The sequence below is a fragment of the Hibiscus syriacus genome, unplaced genomic scaffold (genome assembly GCF_006381635.1).
Source record: "Hibiscus syriacus cultivar Baekdansim isolate YM2019G1 unplaced genomic scaffold, ASM638163v2 tig00112221_pilon, whole genome shotgun sequence".
Classification (NCBI taxonomy): domain Eukaryota; kingdom Viridiplantae; phylum Streptophyta; class Magnoliopsida; order Malvales; family Malvaceae; genus Hibiscus; species Hibiscus syriacus.
Window position 1 is genome coordinate 745,717 of NW_024063271.1, and position 17,811 is coordinate 763,527.

The 17,811-nt window shown below is 35.3% G+C and overlaps 1 pseudogene; it reads right to left on the reverse strand.

Moving 5' to 3' along the window:
* Positions 1-9,418: 9,418 nt before the first annotated feature.
* LOC120175978 lies at positions 9,419-11,626 on the reverse strand (annotated as a pseudogene).
* Positions 11,627-17,811: the final 6,185 nt, after the last annotated feature.

The window sequence follows — 17,811 nt, forward strand, 5'->3', positions numbered from 1 at the left end:
TACAAGTGAAAACAATCGAGATAACTTAAATTACACATAGAAATCAAGCAAGTTAGGAAGATATAAGACTGGTCATTCTGTGATGCTTGGTAAACGGTCAGGACACCCAAGTTACTCTAGAATTATGACGTTTGACTTATGTGTTATATTATGATATCCGTATATCTTTTAACCGGGTACGCATCCGATGCACATAAATTCTGGATCGTACGAATTTTGATAAACGTAAATTTTGAAATCGTACCTTATGCTTGACTAGCTCTGGGATGTGAGCTTTCGATGCACATAAATTATGGACCTCACCCCGACCTCTCGAGTATCCGAGATAGACTAATGGCCTTAAGTTCCGATGCACATAAATTTCGATTATTACTCCGAAGATATCACATTCTAGATAGGCTAGTGTGTTGTCTGAGATGCACGTAAATTCCTCCGACCCCATTCCTAGACCTATATCATGTATGTTGATATACTTCTGCATATACGAGGTAAGCTATCGTGTTGTCCCAAGATGCAAATAAATTCCTCTGACCATACCACTAGACTTACCTCAACATGTTTTTTAGTGTATTCGTATGCATATGTCTTCATTTGTCAGCATGATCATTTAATGAATGCATATAGTATGTTAGAGGTATTGTGTGACGCGGGGCTTGCGAGCACAGAATTCAGAATGTGTTTCTGTTCGCAGGTTTCAGGTTTCGCAAAGTGCGATGGGACAAAACATCATCGGAGGAGTACCAAAGTACAGTGATGACAACCTAGTAGGCATGTAGAAATCATGATTTGAAATGAGTCAGTTTATAATATTTTAATTATTTAATTTATTTATGGAGTTTCTAAATTGGGGGCTCTTTTTTTACATTGTTTATGATTTTATACCTTGTACAAATATTTTTTTAAGTATGATTTAAAGGAAACATTTTTGGGTTAACCACTTCGATGGTCCAGTGTGGAATTCGAATCCGTAGGATTTAGGTGTTACAGATGGGGCGATGAGGGTTTAAAGTTGGACAGTGGCGCACATGCAAAGAAAAGGAAAAGAAGAGAAGAGGAACAGAGGCACGACCACGATGAAGAAATAGGCGAGGATTTGTGAAATAAAATAAAATGTTTTAATTACAAGGTAAGCCACTAAACTTTCTAGGTTTACGGAAAATGTCTCCAAACTTTCTAGGTTTATGGAAAATGGCTCCAAACTTTCTAGGTTTATGGAAAATGGCTCCAAACTTTCTAGGTTTATGGAAAATGGCTCCAAACTTTCTAAATTTGTAATTTGGTCACTATTCTTAAATTAGGAGTTTAGGTCAAAATTTCCCCAAATTCTAAGGTTTTCAATTTGGGGAAAATTTACACTTGCGTTAATGATTTAGTCCTTGTTTATTTTATATTACTATTTTGTTATTTTTTTATTTCAACTGATAATTTATAAGTTATTCGTTTTGATCACTGTTTAGGTTTTTTTTTTGGTTTACTTTCATGTTTAATCCCTATACTTTCATCTGTTTTATTTCCATCCTTGTATTTTTTATTTACTTTATTTTAGTTTTATATATGTTTACATATTATATTTTAATGTATTATTTTTTAAATATTAAATATTGAATTATTATGATATGATATGATATGATATTAGATGTACATATATTTTATTAAATGTGACCTTTTTATTACTTTATTATATAGGTATATTTTATTTTTAATAAAGATGATATTTTAAGTTTTTTAGTATTTATAAAATCTTTATTGTTTGACTAGCCTATGGAACACCTCCAAAAAGTTGTAGTTCCATTCTAAGTGTTATTCGAATAAAAAATTATATTACATCATTTATTTATTTATTTATATCTTATAATATTTAAGAGTACATAATTATGTTTTATTTTGAATAAATGTACGCTTTTTTCACACTTGATTTTTTATATATAATAAAAATAAATTATATTTTATTTTGTGGTAACTTCTAGAACGAAGAGTGATCTATGAGAAAACATCCAAAAACCTGGATTGTGATTCCTTAAGACACACGAGTGAAAAGATATCCCACCAAATTTTAAATTTTAAAATAAATATTAAGTGTGTCATTTTTTATTATTATTTGTTATATTACATTTGATATTTCATCCATACTGTACATGTCAATTATTACTATTGCATTAATAAATCATGCATTTGTTTTCTAGTTTTCTAAAAATAATTAAAGGTAATGTTGTCATGCATCTTGAGTAAATGGAATTACGTCTAATATGAATGATTTTCAATTTCCATTAATTCACATAGTTAGAGGACATCATTTTCAAATAAATCCGAGTGAATTAAGTCACTTTCATCGAGTCAAGTTGTAACACCCATAACCCGTATAATTATACCTATACAGGTTATAGATGTCACCCAAATTTCTTAAAACCATTTCCACTTTTTCAAGTGATTTAAAATTTATTTTCTTAAAATGGTAATTGATATTATAAAAATATCATATCATATCATATAAATTATGTTTTATTATACTAATTTAATTCAAAAGGTTTTCTTTTTATGAATAGTGAACAATACCTGTGAATAGTAACAGTGAATAGTGGGGGTATCGATTCCCCTATAGCAGGGAATTGGTTCTCCATTTACATACTGTAAATTTTGCTTAAAACGTGGTTTCTGTTCATGCTACAATACTACTACAGTAACTGCTACAATAACTTTCGAAAATTACATATAAATCTCATAAAAATTAACCTTTCATCATTATAAAAATTTCCAAAATTTATTCAACAAAATAAATTTAACATTTTTAATTACATGCCACTATCTAAATCAAATTTCATCATAGGATGTCTTACTGATATTGCAATGTACTCCTCGATGCTTGATTCACTTTGAACTCTTTATTTCACTATTGGCTTTTTACCTACGCGTGAAAATCATCACACGCTAAGTATATACTTAGTGAGGCAATTAAAACAATATACAGTGCAATACAATTCATGCATGAATTTCAATGTCCAAATCAAAATGCCATAAAATCATTTCACTAACATATCCAATATTTTATCATGATCAAAATAATATAAAATCTCTTACCATTTATCCCATAAGCTCGTAAGCTTATTTTACCAAAATATTTACCATTTAAATTCCATAAGCTCATAAGCTTATTTTATCAATATACTTTCCATTATTCATAAGCTCGTAAGCTTATTTGCATACTTACCATTTATTAATCAATAAACCATAAACCATAGCCTATAGCCCAAGATACAACCCTGAGGACCCTGGGTACACGAGTCAAATATAAGCACCGTAGTGCTAATCCGTATGACACATAAGGTCGTGTCCACCATCTGTACTAGGTATCCTTAAGTACAGTCCCGTATGGCACATAAGGTCGTACCCACCATATACACTAGGTATCCTTTAGTGTATCCCGTATGCAGCCTGCTGCTGGACTCTATGGCATGCCAACTATACCCTGTCCCTCAATAACTTACTTGGGCATACAGTCTATTTTATTTGATTCATCCATGGCAAAGTATATTATCAATATTTAACAATGGGGCAGTTCATACCCAAAAACATTCATGGTAAAATATCACATTTTTCATGATCAATGCATTTTAATTTCATACTCTGACATATCAATGTCAAATTATAAAAATGATATAAAATCATGCCGATATAAACAAGGTCGACTTATCGCAAATGTTCCTGATGATGTATAAAACATCCATGTATAATTTCATGCATGTATTGCACTCACCTTGACACTTTATGTCTTTCAAAATATATGAGCCTCACTATTGTCCACAATAAGCCCTTTTATATTTGATTTGCTTCGATTACAAATCAATCACAATCTGTATTAAATCACAAATTCATAACAATATTTATGTTAGTATTGTACTAACATAAACATATCCCATAATAACTCCATAATATATTTGAAACTCATTATCTATCAAAATACTTATCTCGTAATAATTCCTTTTTACATTGGAACCAAATTTTCCAATATACATGGTCCTTCACCAATTTTTCACTTAAATTCTTAATTTTCCAATAAAAAGGATGTTAATTTTCATCTTTTTAAATTTATTTTTTTAAAAAAATATTTTTAAATATATTTTTAGATATTTGACCTACCTAACCCAAAGATTAATAGCAACTCAAAACTTATTTTCAAAATTAAAATCTGAATTTTTCCAAACATAGTCGAGTAGTGTTTTCGAACTTAAAGATTGTTCCGACAATGGGAAATAATATGGTGAAAGGGAAGGCATGTGATAAGTACGAGAAATTTAATGAGAAGGGAGACCAATTCCTAATAGCTACTATAGACTTAGCCACCTGTATAAAGCTGTTGAAGTTTTTAGAAATGACAAGTCACCTGTAGAATCTAATACATTGTAAACAAATAAAACATGTACCGATGAGGAATGAATTATGAAATCTGATGAATGAATTTTTTTTTCTGAAATCTTCATGAGATATTGTAGTGAGCCACATGGGACACTATTGGATTAAGCAAAAAGAAAATAACCTCAGTGATCAAAAATGCCTTATAATATACGATTTTAATCAACTTTTTTTAGATTTACCAAAATGACCAACTAAATCGTAATGCGATCGATAATTCGCAACGCGATCTCCGGTATCGCAAATCAGTTTCCAGATTCGCAACGCGAACTTTGACTATCGCATTGCGATTTACATATTCGCATTGCGATAGTCCAAGTTCGTCGAAGTCCGCGTTGCGATTTATTCCAAATTCGTTGCGATTTATTCCAAATTCGTTGCGATTTATTCCAAGTTCGTTGCGATAGTCGAAGTCCACGTTGCGATTTATTCCAAATTCGTTGCGATAGTCCAAGTTCGCGTTGCAATTTATTCCAAGTTCGTTGCGATAGTCGAAGTTCGCGTTGCGATTTATTCCAAATTCGTTGCGATAGTCCAAGTTCGTTGCGATAGTCGAAGTTCGCGTTGCGATTTATTCCAAATTCGTTGCGATAGTCCAAAATCGCAACGACGATATTGCATTTGTTTCTTAAGAATTTTCTCTAAAAAGATAGTATTCGCGCGGACGTGTCGAAGACACGTATTATCACGACCACGACCACGACCACGACCACGACCACGATACGAGACGGCGGCGGCGGCGACGCGCGAGAGTCCCCCTTGTTCTCTATCACTCAACAAGGAAGTGGGAAGGCCAAGCCTTAAATACCATTCCCAATAGTGTTTTCAATATTATGTGGGATTGAGCATTACCAACACTTGTTCCCAATACTATGTGGGATTGAGCCTTAAATAGTGATATTATTTTTGAATGTTTTGCTTAAAATTGCAATAATTACGATTGATTGTAGATTGACTTTTAATTATGACATATTTAATCGTATAATACTAATGCAATTGGTTGTTGATTCAGTTGTTTTAAGGTGCATGATTGTTAATTGTTTCCTGAATAATCACATTGTATTGGAAACAAGTGTTGGTAATGCTCAATCTCACATACTATTGGAAACACTATTGGGAATGATATTTAAGGCTTGGCTTTCCCACTTCCTTGTTGAGTGATAGAGAACAAGGGGGACTCTCGCGCACCGCCGCCGTCCGTCTCGTCTCGTCTCGTCTCGTGTCGTGTCGTGTCGTGTCGTGTCGTGTCGTGTCGTGTCGTGTCGTGTCGTGTCGTGTCGTGGTCGTGGTCGTGGTCGTGGTCGTGGTCGTGGTCGTGGTAATACGTGTCTTCGACACGTCCGCGCGAATACTATCTTTTTAGAGAAAATTCTTAAGAAACAAATGCAATACCACCAGTCGTTGCGAATTTGGAATAAATCGCAACGCGAACTTCGACTATCGCATATTCGCATTTCGCATTGCGATAGTCCAAATTTGCATTGCGATAACGCGAACTTCGACTATCGCATTGCGAACTTCGACTATCGCATTGTGATTTACATATTCGCATTGCGATAGTCCAAGTTCGCATTGCGATAGTCGAAGTTCGCGTTGCGATTCTGGAAACTGATTTGCGATACCGGAGATCGCGTTGCGAATTATCGATCGCATTGCGATTTAGTTGGTCATTTTGGCAAATCCAAAAAAAGTTGGTTAAAATCGTATATTATAAGGCATTTTTTGTCACTGAAATTATTTTCTCTTAAGCAAATGCCATCAACACTTTTATGACCAATAAATATAAGGCTTAAATGCACTATTGACTCGTAAAATACACCATATAATAAGTTATCTCTTAAAGTATTTTTTCGTGATATTTTATTTCCTAAAATTAAATATTACATCGTTTACACTAAACCGTTAATTCTATTAAAATAAAAAAAATAGTAATCAATCAAAACATACCATATTATCCTTTAATTTTTAGTTTTTTATCTAAATAAATAAAAAATAATTAAAAATAATAAATAACATGTCAGAACTACCCCTCTGCCCCCAACCCCACCACACCTCCACTTTCTTTTCCCATCTCCACCGTCAGAGCCTTCTTTTCCCATCCCCTACTTCAACTGCAGCTTTGATAGCACAAGCATCACTAAATTTCATCGGAGAGGTTTGACTTTGCAGAACCGCTTCTATCTCATGATTTTGATATAACCAATAAATAGATGAATGAACGAGTCTTTCTCCAAAAGCCCCTAATTCCATTTCTCCAGATTTTAGCCCTTGACATAACCATGACCAAAATGTAAGCAAAGCTTCCCTCAAAGTTTAAATGTATATTAAGATATCTAATGACTGTTGTATTATAACATCCTGTCTATAAATGAAAGTTATCAATCAATGCACATAGATTTCTGCTTCTATAAGTTTATTAGTCTTTGCTGCTATGACTTGAAAAAATATGAGTGAAGAACTCGTCCCTCCATTAATGAGTCAATGACTTGATTGTTGAAAGAAACACAAACTGAGATCAATGGAAAGAAAGGTGATAAAAATAGTACTAACCAGAGAGAGAAAACCATGATGAACTCTGAAATGCAGTAAAAAGAAAACAGATAAAAAAAACGAATGGTTTTTCAAGTGGGAACAACCATTAGAGACATGGGATTATGGTATCTTTTGTAGTGATGATGATTAGCAGGTGCTTGGTGGTGATGGTGGTGGCAGCGGTGACGGCGACGGAGACAAAACGATCGTAGGCTTGAGAATCTGATGGCTGACAATATAACCGAAGCTAAATCCATTAGTATCCGTGAAAATTCTTGGAAAATGCTCAAGCTCTTTCTTAACATAACACCCATCACTATGGAAACAGATTTAGTGAGAAATTACCTCATTTAAACTTTGAGACGTGAACTGGATGTTATGTTCCATGAGACTTAAAATTACCCTTTACTTAGTTTTGAACCTGGTTTTTTTGCTGGAAACATATTTAATGAGAAATAAACCTTTGGGAGCGGCGACTGAATTTGTTCAAAGGGGAAAGATGGGTGCTGGGTTGGGGAAAAGGAAGGTAGTGATACGGTGGAGGTGGGAAAAGAAGTATATTTGTCATATTATTTAATTTTATTTAATTTATTAAATCTTATTTATTCAGATAATAAAAAATAAAATTAAAGAGTGACGCGACGTGTTTTGACTAGTCTCTAATTTTTATTTTTAACATAATTAACGATTTAAGATAAATAAAATAACGATTTAAACTTTAGAAGTAAAATATCTCAAAAAATAATTTATGAGATAATTTGATACAAATAATATAGTTTAGGGCAATGATACATTTGAGCCTAAATGCAATAACGGGATGGATTATACCTGCAGTGCAGAGAAACCAAAGATGAGATGTGTTGATGATGGCATCGCATTATACTTGCAATAACGGAAGCGGACCACTTGTATAAGACACCTAGGGATGAATTTCCAGGAATTGATGGAGCAACGGTCTTTCAAATTTAATTTTTTTTATATAATTTATATATTTTCTATTTCTATTAATAATATATATATATTTTAAATTTTTATAAATTTAGTCTCAAAAATATTATAAAATTACCCCTAACATAAAATTATATGTTCGTCATTATTACAATTGGGTAGGCACATGTATATCTTAAAATCTGAATTTATTTATATTAATTGTTTATTTTATTAATGATGACCATCCTAAAATTTTATATATTCTCCATACAAAAATTTATTTTATTAATATATATGTGTTCATTCTAAAAAAAAATTTGGACCCATCATAGTCGACACTAATGACGGATCCATATGTATACAAGGGTATGACATATCTACCTTAAAATTAAAATTTTCTTCAATTAATTATTTATTCCAATAATAGTGCCCACTATAAAATTTTGTTTGGGCTCACCTCATTTAAAAATGTTTGTTATTAACATACTTACCCTAGTTTTAGCTTCATTTACTCGAACCAAAGCTCAAAGCATTTCTTTCTTTGGGTTCTGTAGATTACTCATATTGGCTCTCATTTCTTCTCAATGAATACCCTATTTTGGTTCAACCCTCTGCTTCCCTGGTCCTGTTGTATGAAGCTCAAAAATTTCACAGAAAGAAGCTGTAATGATACTTTGGGTACTTGAATGTTTTCACAGAACAATAATCAACACAACATTTACCACCAAATTAATGTGGGCAGCTGAAGGAAGGAATAAGCTGAAGTACCTTCATCTCCAAATCAAACATGTTCCACTACAGCACAAATTCCATGCCAATGAACTGAGATTTAATTTTTCAACTTTGAAATTAAAGAATGGTTACATTAAAATCCGGTCTCTAGCAAAATGCAAGTAAAAGACAATGAAGATAGGGTACCGGATTAAGGACAATACCTGCAGCAACCACCAACCTATCAAGAGCTCAAGACCTTGCCTTCTTCCCTGATGGATCCCATTAGTTTTTTGCTTCTTGTAGACTTTTTTTTTGAATGGCTAGAAGCCATTTCTCAATCCCATTCGGTTTAATGAAATGAAAGCTATGCTTCTCTTGGCTGGATATATTATATCCACCAATTACCAGTTTCAACCGCTATTCGAAACAAAGGATAGAGAAACATTCATGGAGAATCAAATTATACATACTGGTCTTGCATCTTAGGCCAAGCATATTTGGTCAAAATAATGATTGGGGTTCTTGATTATAAACTAGAATACAATAGTAGACAACTCTGTTTTATAACACAAAATAAAAAAGAAAAGGGCAAGCTAACTTAAATGCAACAAGTATTGCAAAACTCTTCCAAAGTCCAAGAGGAAGTTACAAATTCATAACCATACAGAAACTCTACCCCTACCTTTCGCTCTACGTTTTGCTTTTTGATGAACCACAAGCGACAGAAAATAAATGGATTCTGATTCTTATTAAAGACAAACGAGATCACTATTGGAATGGCCACTCATCAGTTTTAATCTCCAACCCAAAACCACGACATTCCCCAGGGAGTTGCTTAGAAAAGTTCTTTTGCTGCTGCAACAACGGCCTCTGGAGTTAAACCGAATTCCTTGTATATTTTTCCTGCCGGTGCACTTGCCCCGAACCGGTCAATTCCGATCGCCTTCCCCTTGGATCCTACAATCTTCTGCCACCCAAATGTTGATGCAGCCTCGATACTCACCCTAGCTGTAACAAATGATGGCAAAACGCTTTCCTTGTAGGCATCTGATTGCTCCTCAAAGAGCTCCCACGAAACGAAGGAGACAACCCTCACAGTCTTGCCTTCCTTCTTTAGTTCATCGGCAGCTTTGGCAGCAATCTCCAACTCGGAACCAGTTCCAATCAGAATTACATTCGGGTTGTTGCCAGAAGAATTGTCTGAAACGATGTAGCCACCTTTTTCAACTCCCTCGATAGAAGTTCCAGGAAGGTTGGGAAGTTTTTGCCTGGAGAGGGCAAGAATAGAGGGTCGCTTCCTGTTCAGAACAGCAACCATGTATGCACCGGCTGTTTCATTTCCATCAGCTGGACGAAGCATCAAAAGGTTAGGCATCGCACGGAAGCTTGCCAAGTGCTCAATCGGCTGGTGGGTGGGTCCATCTTCTCCAAGACCAATGGAATCATGGGTCATAACGTAGATAACTCCTGCTTCACACAAGGCAGAAATCCTAATGGCAGCTCTCATGTAGTCAGTGAAGACAAAGAACGTAGCACAGTAAGGAACGAAGCCTGGGCTGTGAAGGGCAATGCCATTGCAGATGGCTCCCATTCCATGTTCCCTAACACCAAACCTAACATTGCGCTCCTCGGAGTGTCCTTTTGGAAATCACCATACATTTTTAGCAGGGTCATGTTTGAAGAAGCAAGGTCAGCACTTCCACCAAGAAGACCAGGGAGTACTTTTACAAGGGCATTGAGATTTTGTTGAGAGAGATTTCTGGTAGCATCAGCTGGGCTATCCGGAGTGTATGTCTAAAAATTGTAAACACAAAAGGACACAAATATAGTTTCTCATTCCAATGTAATCAGACAGTACTAATCCTATATCTAAGAATTAGGCGTCAGATACATTTTAGCATGGACAGTAAATAGTACTCACTGGAAGTGTCTTCTCCCAGCCAGCTGATAGTTCACCAGTGATGATTGACTTAAGTTCTGCAGCTTCCTCTTTGTATTTCTGCTCATATTCAGCAAACTTGGCATTCCATTCAGCTTCAAGAGCAGCACCCTGAGGGACATGATGGCTCCAGTGCCTGCATAAAATGGAAAGAAAGTTTTGAACACATAATCAGATGCATGTATAGAAACCTCAACTGATCTCCTTACCCTTTAACATCTTCAGGTACATGGAAAGGCTCATATGGCCATCCAAGGTTTTTCCTAGTAGCATCAACTTCCTTGGCACCCAATGCACTTCCATGTACGCTGTACGAGTTTGCCTTGTTCGGAGACCCATAACCAATGGTGGTTGTCATCTGAAAGGAACAAGGAATTAAAAAGTGACATCTTGTACTACAGAAAGATAACAAAGTTGAGGGCGCAAATATGTAAGAGAGATGCAAGATTTTTCAATTTTCAGCCAAGTCATTTCAATATGATGTAGGCTCATTTAACAAAGCTTTAGTGGAGAAATATTTACGTAAGAATTATGGAACTTTGAACTTTCACCAGATAAGATTCAAATCAATGATAATAGAAGCATAATTACTTCCAAAAGGATGTAGGGGAAGGATCTGACCTTGATCAGAGTGGGTTTGTCGTTGACAGCCTTTGCTTCCTTGATTGCAGCTCGAATTTCATCATAGCCAGTGTTTCCATTCTTGACCCAAATAACATGCCACCCTAGCCCCTCGAAACGGGTATCAACATTCTCGGTAAAGGCAATTTCAGTGTCACCATCAATTGAAATGTGGTTGTCATCATAGAAAGCTATAAGCTTCCCAAGCCCCCAGTGTCCAGCAAGTGAACAAGCTTCATTTGAAATACCCTCCATTTGACAACCATCTCCCAAGATACAATATCTAAGAAAACAAACGCCAATATATCACTACGAGATTATTCATGCAAACAATTGAAGGGACCTAGCCAAGTAACCATACGTGTAGTGATCAACAATCTCATTGTCTGGCTTGTTGAACCTAGCGGCCAAGTGTTTCTCACCGAGAGCCAATCCAACAGCATTTGCAATACCTTGACCAAGAGGTCCTGGTAAAAAAGGACACGTTTAAGTATTTTCTTAATTGCTTCATATTTGGAATGAAATTTTTGGGTATGTTGTTTGCCGTAAAACCAATTACGGAATTGGTTTTCCCCGAAATCCCGTGTTTGTTTTATGCAATTCGTTTTCCGGAAAATGTTTTCCCGTGTTTGTTTCACGTAATTCGTTTTTCGGAAAATGTTTTCCCGTGTTTGTTTCACGTAATTCATTTTCCGGAATGTAATTCATTTTCCTAGTAACAGAATTTCCTTTGTGTTTTATATAAAATGACTTACGTAAGTCATTTTCCGAACTTTTCACTTTAAAGAAAAATACTCAAATAATTTTATTTTATAATTTAATATTAATAAAATATTTTAATATCATTTTCATCAAAATATTATTTATTAAAATATTTAAAATATATTTATTAATATTTAAAATAATATAATATTATTTTTAATATTATATAAAATAATCAATTATATTATAATAATAATATAAGATATTATATTTTTATTTTAATAATATATAATAATTTTTTTATATTTAATAATGAATTATATTATGAGAAAATCGCCTCAGTGACCAAAAAAAAGTTATAATATACGATTTTAACCAACTTTTTTTGGATTTACCAAAATGACCAACAAAATCGCAACGCGAAATAAAAATCGCAACGCGATCCCCAGAATCGCAAATCAGTTTCCAGAATCGCAACGCGATTCTTGAAAATCGCGATGCGATAGTACAAATTCGCATTGCGATTTTCCATAATCGCAACGCGAATATGAAAATCGCAACGCGAACACATAAATCGCAACGCGTATCCGTAAATCGCAACGTGTATCCGTAAATCGCAACGCGTATGGGTAAATCGCAATGCGTATCCGTAAATCGCAACGCGTATCCGTAAATCGCAACGATAATCCGTAAATCGCAACGCGTATCCGTAAATCGCAACGATAATCCGTAAATCGCAACGAGAATCTGTAAATCGCAACGATAATCCGTAAATCGCAACGAGAATCTGTAAATCACAACACTGAAATTTTGGGTATATAACACTGAAATCATAAACTAAATCCCTAAATCGCAACTCATTCCATCTCCATCTATCACTCTCTCCGGCGACATCCGTTCCTATATCCAACGACATCCTTCCCCATCCGGCAACAGGTCTTAGTTTCGCATCTCGTTTGTTTAGTTACAACCATGAAATCATCTAATGTTGATCATGTTTGGATAGATTTGTGTTTGGAGGGTCATGGGAACATTAATGGTGTTTTACAATATATGCCTTTACCCATAAATCTTCAACTAAAATTGTCTTTACAAAAGTTAACTTATGAAACTCTAATGCTACGTGTTTCAAATAAATTGAATTTAGAGCCCCTAAGTGGATTTAGGCTATCTTATCAGAGAAATGGTAAAGTTTATTTGTTAACCGACAATGAAGATGTTGAACGATTCATTGCTTACATTAGTGTTTCACAAGATGATGTTACATTGTATGTTGTTGAACCTAGAAGTAGTATTGTTGGGTCAGTAGCGGGTAGTAATCAACTAAGTTTTTCTCAAAACCCACAACCTTTCTCTAATCCAAATCCCAATCAACTTTCAGCACCAAATTCCGGTTTTCGTATTGACCAGTTAGACGATGATGAGCCAACAGAAAAATTGTGAGTACTAGTCAGTATTCGAAATTTGGTCTTGGTCAATATCCGGACTTTGATATTGGTCAATACACGGATTTTGATGATGTTTCAGAAGAAGACAGACCATGCGTGTAATGATATTGATATTGGTCAATACCCGAATTTTGATGATGAAACAGCCGTTGCCGAAGAATGTAATGTTGATGATAATGAGGAGGAAGTTACGACTGTGAATGAACATGTTGAACATCCATTCTGTAATTCATATAATCCTGAAGAAGAAAAAGAAGAAGAAAAGTCCCCGAAGAAAAAAATGCCACGGGCGTATAACTGGAATATGCCAGAATTACTTCAGATACCGAAGAAGAGTTGATAAAGAAAGCAGTTGATTGTTACACAAAAGTTATTCGTATCAAGAAAGATGATTGTTTTGATACAAAGGAAGACTTGAAGATAGCTTTATATATGAAATGTGTGGAAGATGGCTATCAACTAAAAGTTAACAAATCAAGCAAAGATCGTTTCGAAACAAGGTGTATGATTGACAAAAACTGTACGGGCGTATGATTGCAAAGAGAATAAAAGATTGCAAAATGTTTCAAGTTAGGACTTTTATTGATAAACATACATGTTCAAGAACCCAAGTTTTTCCTCACCATAGACAGGCAAACAAAAAGGTGTTGGGTGGTTTTTCTGGCTGAGTTAATGTTTTTGAATGGCAGGGTATATCGGGGACATGAAATTATGACTGACATGAATGCTCGGTTCAAGATTAGTATATCATATTCTCAAGCTTGGAGAGCCAAATGTTATGCCTTGGAATTGTTGAGGGGGTCGCCAGAAGCATCGTTTGCCCAACTGCCGGCTTATTGTCACAATTTAAAGCTGAAAAATCCTGGGTCGGTAACTCATATCAAAACAGATAGAGATGGACGCTTTGAGTTTGCTGTTTATCGCCATTGGTGCTACGGTTAGTAAATCAATATAATTTTGTTGACTCATTTTTGTTAGTTACATGCATTTCACATTTAAATGATTATATTTCTTGTGTATATTATTTTGTAGATTCGTTCGTTTATTACTGCATGCGCCCAATTATATAGTTGACGGAGCACATTTGAAAGGTCGATACCTTGGAGTAAACTTATTAGCAGTAGCCATGGATGCTAACAATGGGATATTGCCAATAGCTTACGGGGTTGGCAAATCTGAAACCTCTGATTCATGGACATGGTTATGGGGCATCTTAGGGATTGCATAGGTCTTATTAGCAATCTGACAATCATATCCGATAGGGCAAACTCAATTGACAACGCTGTTAGAAGGTGTTTCCCAGATGCTTTTCATGGACTTGTGGTGTTCATTTGTATAGAAATCTAAAATCAAGGTCTGCTGGTATAAAAAAGCACAAATGGACATACTGGAAGGCTGTAAAAGCTTATCGGGAAGTGGATTTCAATAAGCATATAAATTGTTTAAGACGTGTTTTGCCTCAGTGTGCTCAAACACTAGAAGATGTCGGTTTGAAAGATGGTCAAGAGTACATCAACTTGGAGCAAGATATGGTTTCATGACGTCTAATAGTGCAGAATCAATCAACGCTCTAAGTCGTCATTCCCGGAAATTACCCATTACTATGTTAATGGAGTTTTTTCGAGCCTCTATTCAACAGTGGTACTACAAGAAAAGAAACCATGCAGGTATTATTTCTTTGAATTCGTAACTTATCATATTTATATATTTACTAAGTATTGTTTATTTAAATTACAGGAACATTGGAACATCGTGTTACACCATGGACTGAAAAAAAGATAACGAAACGTGTTGTGAAGTCAACGTCATGGAGAGTTGAACCATGTTCAAACACTTTGTTTCAAGTACTGGATAATAACTTAAATGGGCTAGTCGATCTAAATGCAAAGACGTGTAGTTGTATGAAATGGCAAACATCTGGTTATCCGTGTGACCATGTTATAAAAGTTGCTCTTCATTTAAACCAAGATGATTCAAGCGCATACGCTATGGATTGCTACACTACAGAAGTTTATCGACAGACTTATGCCGAGATTGTCTACCCTATTCCACATCCTTCTGAGTGGGACATACCAGATGACTTACAAACAGTTTTGCCACCAGCCATGGACAGAAGGCTACCTGGCCGACCAAAAGTCACGATCGTATACCGTCTAAGGTGAAGAAAGAAGAGATCGACATGTAGTCGGTGCAAGGAAAGTGGTCATACAAGGTTGACATGTGGATCACCAGTGCCATCAAAATCATCTTTTCCTCTACCAAAATATGGATCCTCATCAAAATCCAAAGCTCATATGGTGTGAACTTTGTATTATGTAAACGTTGTTATTCAGTTGTATTATGTAACGTTTTAACATTTAACATTTTATGTGTATTATGTAAACGTTGCCATCAAAAGCTCATATGCAAACGTTGTATTATGTGGATTTTATGTGTGAACTTTTAACATTTTCAGTTGAATTAATGACTCAGGCCAACCATTTTGACTTAACCAACTCTTGTTATTCAGTTGTTATCACTATTAGGCATGCATTTGACTATCGCAACACGGAAAATACAATCGCAACGCGAAATGAAAATCCCAACATGAAAATCGCAATGCGGAAATGAAAATCGCAACGAGAGAATCGCAATGCGAAATGAAATCGCAATGCGAAATGAAAATCGCAACGAGAGAATCGCAATGCGAAATGAAAATCGCAATGCGAAATGAAAATCGAACCGACATAATCGCAATGCGAAATTAAAATCGCAATACGAAATGAAAATCGCAATGCGAAATGAAAATCGCAATGCGAAATGAAAATCGCAACGAAAGAATCGCAATGCGAAATGAAAATCGCAATGCGAAATGAAAATCGCAACGAGATAATCGCAATGCGAAATTATAAACGCATTGCGATTTTCATTTCCGCATTGCGATTTTCATTTCGCATTGCGATTCTCTCGTTGCGATTTTCATTTCGCATTGCGATTTTCATTTCGCATTGCGATAGTCATTTTTGCCTTCAACATAATGCAGATTGAAATCAACAAAATAAACCATTACATTTCAATCAATTAAACAAGCACAAATAAGAATTATGTTCGCATCAATTACACAAATCAACTTTTACAAATCATCTTTTACAAATCAATTAAACAATCAAAAATTGAATCAACTTTTACAAATCAATTAAACAATCAAAAACAATCAATTAACTATTGAATCAACTTTTGCAGCTCGACATCATTTTCACGCAGTTCACTTCTGAGATTAACCTGCAGAAACCAAACATTTGTTCAAACAACACTTTCTACGCAAATTATTGAATTCTAATTACTTAACCAAACATTTTCATTTATAAGTATATAAACTTACCAATTGTTTATGGACATTTTTATAACGCGGATGCAGGTAGGCAGCGTCTCGTATATATCGATTTAGCCATATAATGCCGAAACCACAAGCCTACTGCATCTTTATCTCTATCGGTGGGAGGTAGATACTTGATGCTTCCCGTCGTCAACGCTCCAACGCCAAGCATACGAGAGGACCACAATCTCCTCTGGCTCCGCTCGTTTGTTGTGGCGCGGTCTCGTCTCTAATAACTGTAATATTGAGCTTCTTTGGCTTCTTGTTTCCAGAACGAGTCCAATAATTGATCGCATCCAAGAATTTAGCCAAATGAGAGCTCATCCCTTAATAACATCTCTTAAATCAGCCAATGATATGTAATTTATCATGCTGTCATACACTATTGTCTTAAGGGATGGGAGCTGAAGCTCGACGAGAATCCAATGTTTACGTTCCAAAACAGGGATAAACACCTGCAATCATAAGTAATAATTCATTCATTTGCGCACTTATTTCATAAAACCTTTAAACTCAATCTAAATAAATACTAACCTTATCGACCTCCCACCATGCAGGATAAAGTTTAGCTTGTCCATTGCCCAAATCAAATGATTCATCTCGTGCATTCTTCAAGTGAACGGCGTGAAAAGACGTCGGCATTATTGTATATCGTATATTTTTATTTTTCTTAAGTTTTCTTATTATTAGAAGACGTGTCACCCACGCATCGATATGCTGTTTTACAAAAAAAGACATATATTAGTGACTTACATAATTTAAAAAAAAATTAATCAAATTGAAATATAAGAAAAATATAAGACTTACCCCCCATCGAAATAGCCATTGTCTTCGACCCCTAATAATACGCCCCACCAAGGCCGTTCAAGCAACAAAAGATATCATCGGTGAGCTTGCATATGTCAGTGAAACACCCCTTGCTCCGCTCATGTAGATAAAATCAACTGCGGTCTTAGCCCAAAGGGTGTTATCCAAAATTGTGTCCGGTAGTTGTTCCCTCTCCTCTTCAGATACCGGTATGGTACTGGCCGGTAACTCATACGAGAGTCAACTCTCATCCATCATGTCCGGAACCGGTGGGGGTTTCTCAATACTTCGATATATTACCCCATGTGAATCGGGCTCTGGAATGGTGGGAGGGACCTCTTCAACGATGACAGTTG